Genomic DNA, 5,031 nt, shown 5'->3' with positions numbered 1-5,031 from the left:
CACTCACTAAGTACTCACTATACACTAAACTCACTAAACAATCACTAAGCACTCACTATACACTAAACACTCACAAAACACTAAATACTCATTAAACGCTAAATGCCCACTAAACCCTAAATGCTCATTAAACCCCTAAACACTCATTAAACACTAAACTGTGAATGAACATCCACTCATCACTCAGACACTAAATAAACATTTACACACTGAGCATTCACTAAGCACTAACATTCACAAGACATGACATGAAGAAGTTTAGTCCAGCTCTTTTGCTTTTCCCTCATATTCAAATTATACCTTATTCTCAATATTTCCCTCACTGTTATTCCCTCTAAATGTTAGGTTTGGGCAAAAAAAAGAAAAATAAAAAGTCCAAAAGGATGCTCGTAGCACCTCCATATCTTATGAAGACGTTAGACAGTCTAACAATTTAACATTTACCAATTCTTCTCTCAGAAAAAACATGGCCCATCTCTCTCTCTCTCTCTCCAGCATAGCACAGGATATTATAAATATAAAATAGTCTGCATTAAAGTTAGTTCTAGCAACTCAGGCTTTCAATTTACAATGTCAAGCAATACTCAATTCCTTCAGGAGTTTACTTTATCATTAAGCAGACCAGTCTGTATTTTTTACGCTATGTAACTCAGCAATTTCACACAAACTCAACAACTGTTTTAGCTTCTGCAATTAAATGCTTGCCTACAAGTCTTTTACTAAGAAAGGTATGAAGATAAACTTCCTAAATATAACCACAGTTCCTTGAATATATTCAGTTCTCTAATTATAATCTCTCATGTCTAAGCTCCATCTCCTCAGATGCCAATGTCAGTTTGGGAATTTAGTTGGGTACCACAAGAGTTTAATCTCATACAATATACAATGGGACACATAGTGAGTGACTTCATCGCCATCTCTATGGTAGGCATCAATCATTGGTAAATGTAAAAACCTGACTCATTAGGCAACTTCATCAGAGTCATACATGACTCTCAACATTATCACTGACAGTGCAATGGCATCTGGCACTTGGCACTCTGCATGTATTTGAAAGAAGAACAGGCAATGTGACTCAAAGGTATAAGTAAACTCCTACTGAGCCATAAAATGAATGTTACTGTAAAACAAAACTAGGTATTTGATCCAAATTATTTTAATTTTATAAAGAGTTAGGGAAAGGGAGTGATTGGACATCCAACCCTGGATTATGCTGCCAAGTCACTCAGAAACGATGGGTGGCACTGTGCCAGGTTGGCACAGTGTCAGGTTGGCACCAGTGTCATGAGAACTAAGATTCTCATAGACTACCTGGGTGTCCAACACCTCTTACCTATCTCCCTTGGGTCTCACCTAGTTTGATTATGTGATGGCGCCGAAAGGGGGTACAGGAGTGCCACCTTCTATGGCTGCTGCAACAACCAGATCAGGGGCAAAGTTAATTACATCTATTAACTGCTGGCACAAATCCTTAACCTTTATGACCAGCTGAGGTATGAACGAGAGCCCCATCAGGGCCTCTGCTTCTAAAGGCAGAGATGGTGAGGAAGGGAGCGCTGAGGGCGTGGAAGGCTCACAGGTGGGATGTGGATCTCAAGGGGGTACTGGCACTGTCAGCTTGGCAGGGCCAGGCTTGTAGTTGGTCCCATCATTTAGACTGGAAAGAGTGTGGCATTGCTCAGGGTACACAAGAGGCACTGGCAGCGAGAGGGTGTCACATTTGGGATCTCTGGGAGGGAGATTGACCATGGGTTCTTTCAGTGGCACTGAGGCAGGGCCAAAGTGAATGATATGATATTTGCCCCAATGTCTGAACAGGACAGAATATGGAACTACCCAGTGCGCTAAAGTGGCAATGGCAGTAAGTTAACAGTACAAGTGGGATTTTCTGGATGGAAATGGTTATGGCACTGCCCAGGGCCCCCAAGTGGCACTGACAGTTAGGCTGGAGTGTGTTTCCAAATTTTCTACATCTGATGGAGGCGTTCATTAGCTACATATCCTACTTGGATGTTTGGAGTAAGTTGGGGGCAGGGTATCCTGTCCCAGCAGGAAGTCATAACCTCCTGCAAGAGATTTGGCAACAGCTAACTTCCAGATTTGGGACAAATGAGGCCTCATGATCCTAAAACGGTAGGAAGGATAAGCTTTATGCTATGGATGCTTTCAATGGTTATGAGTTTATGGGAGTCTCCCTTAACCCATGAGGGAGTGGTAGTTAGGAGGTGCCATGTAAATAAGGCCCTCTACAGAGGGACCAAGGGAAGTTCAAGTACCTGCCAAAGCAATGGTGGGTATAAATGATGTGACTGTGTTCTGAGTGCCATAGTGAGGACGTTGCATGCACTGAGCAGACACGTGCCCTTACCATTTGCAATCTCTACAGATTGCCTGGCAGTAATTGCATGTTGATCTTGCTTCCATAGGAGTGTTAGTAGGATGAGCTTGGGTTGCCAGAAGTGACAGAGGTTTTTTTAACAGTATGGTTATTTCCAGGTTTGTTGGGGCATTTATCAGCTCTGTGGCCAGCCCAATGACAGATGTGGCACAGGAACTGTTTTGGAACAGCCCCATTCGTTGCTTGAGCAGTGTCCACAGTAAACCCAGGCAGCAAAATCTTCTTATTCAAGGAGATCAGTCAGGCATGGTGGGTTTCCCACTCATCTCCTAAGTGATATCTTTCAGCTACTGTCACGGGGCATTGCTCATAGATGGAGGTGGCAAGGGCAGTCAGCGCATAACAGAAAAAATCCTTTATTTTAAATCTCTCTACCACAGCTGCAAAATCCTGGGTTGTAAGAGATTCCATCTAGGGCTTAAAGTTCTTGTGGTAGACCCAATCTGTTCAAGTTTGCCTGGCATCCTTGGGCAAACCACACTAGTTTTGTTGCCATTTCTCTGTCGTTATTTCACAGACTCGAGTGACAGCGTGCCCTACGAGAATGAGGTCCCCTTGCTCTTCTGCAGACAGCAAGTTCAGTGCAATGCATCCCTTTCCTTGCATATGTTTGCTGAGGATGAGTGCCGCCTCAGGTGAGGTCGGGTAGTTCTCAAACACCTGCTCAAACTGATCTGATCTAACCAGCTCTCAGGGTCGTCGTCTGTCGATGGCTGGACTAGGCTGTTCACCCATTGTAACACAGAGGGGGTTGCAGCCTGGTTTGGTGAATCAGCCCTTATTCAAGCAAGCTCAAGGTCATGAGCCTTCCGTGCTTCTCACTCTTCACTTTCTTGTGCCTCATGTTCTAGTCTCTCTTGTTGAGCTTTTTCCATCTGGTTATCAACCCAGATGGTAAGAAAGAGCTTCTCCATGTAGGCTTGTCTCCAAACCTAGTGCCTGGAAATGTTGAAGATCTTCGGCATATGATGACATGATGATGTAAACTGAGGCATGCAGTTGCAGAAGATTGGCACTAAAGTGTGTTGGCTCGTATAGGGGGTAGTGCCAGCGCTGGTGGCACTTGTAGTGGAGGTAAGCTTTGTTCTGGGTTGTCAACAGACAGGTAAGATGGCACCAAAGTGTGGTATTTTTTAATAACAGAGTGGGAACCACTCTCTGGCACTCAACAGGATATATATAGGTCCCGTAGTACAAAAGGTTTGACATAGCTTGGGTGGCGCTCAACAGTGTGTAAGGATGTTCCAAAGAATGCAGGTGGCACTCAATAGGGCAGACAAATAGTCCCAAAGGACATAGAGGGAGGATTGCTAACAAAAGTGGCACTCGCGAGTATGGAGGCATGTCAGCAAAGGTGGTACTCGTAAGTATAGAGGAGTGTCAGTGAAGGTGACACTAGCAAGTAGGGTGAAGCTTTGCTCTCAGCTTTCAAACGGACAGGCAGTGTGGCACTGTAAAGTGCAGTACTCCCAGAGTATGTAGGACTGTACGACACACTCACTGGCACTCAACAGGTTACAGTCGGAAGTCAGGTTGCTTGGGTGAGCGAGTAGGAGTGTCAGCATCAGTGGCACTCGATGGTAAACAGGCGGCACACCGATGGGTGTGCAGCAGTCCAAACAGAACAGTGTCCTCAGACGCTCACAGGTAAGTAACGAAACTTCCGGGTGGCACTGCGCAAAGTGCATAGACAAGTGGCACTCTTACCACTAAACAAGCAACAAGGCTTCCAGGTGGCACTCTAAAAGTGCGTAAGCAGGTAACTGGCACTCTCACCAGTAACAATCCAACAACACAAGTAGGTACGATATGAAAGCATGCGTAAGGAGTGAGTTCCATCTCAGGAACAAACAGTTTTCCAGACACTCAACAGCAAACACGAGAGTCTCTAACGATTCTGCAAAAGGTGTTGCTGAAGTGCCTAATGGTTACTCAGGGTGTGTGTCTCAGATTCCAAACAGGAATCGGCAATTCAAGTGGTCTTGGCTGACAGTTAAATGGGTTTGTGCTTCCAGCAGTAGTAAAACAACTGTTTGTATCCATAAAATAAATATAAGTGCAAACAGGGTAGAATAGAACTGTTTCTCGAAAAATAAATGTTAGCTTCCCTAATTCAAAAATAAATTAACTGAATTCCTAAAACATAACAAATAGGAGCGTCCTTGCTACTTGTCCCACTGCAAGCTAGAGTTTAAAAGGAAAGCAAACGCCTTCATGCTAGGTATTTAAATTGAACGGTCAAGGTCACTGATCAGTCAAAACAAGGAGACAAATCAGGTAAAGACAAAAATTAATAAGTATTCTGCCAAGTATCTGGCCATTAACAGCTGGACGCAAGACCCCTTTTACACTGAATATTCGCTTTTACTCTACCATGAGAATGATGTATGTTAATTCGTAACAATTTGATCGTGACTATATGTATTAAATATGAAATGCTTAACACATTGAACAAACTTCTAAGACACATTCAGATGTCCAAATATGTGTGTTGGCTACTGAACAATGCGAATCAAAAGTCTAGAGTCTCTAGACAAGCATAGCAAGCTACCTAGTAGGTTGCCAGAAATGATCTTTTCTACATTGTAAGGTTACTGTGACTTTACATGGGGAAATATGCACCTTCCTATAGA

Source organism: Macrobrachium nipponense, chromosome 4, assembly GCF_015104395.2.
Source record: "Macrobrachium nipponense isolate FS-2020 chromosome 4, ASM1510439v2, whole genome shotgun sequence".
Lineage (NCBI taxonomy): Eukaryota > Metazoa > Arthropoda > Malacostraca > Decapoda > Palaemonidae > Macrobrachium > Macrobrachium nipponense.
The sequence above is the reverse complement of the archived record's forward strand: the minus strand, read 5'-3'. Positions refer to the sequence as shown.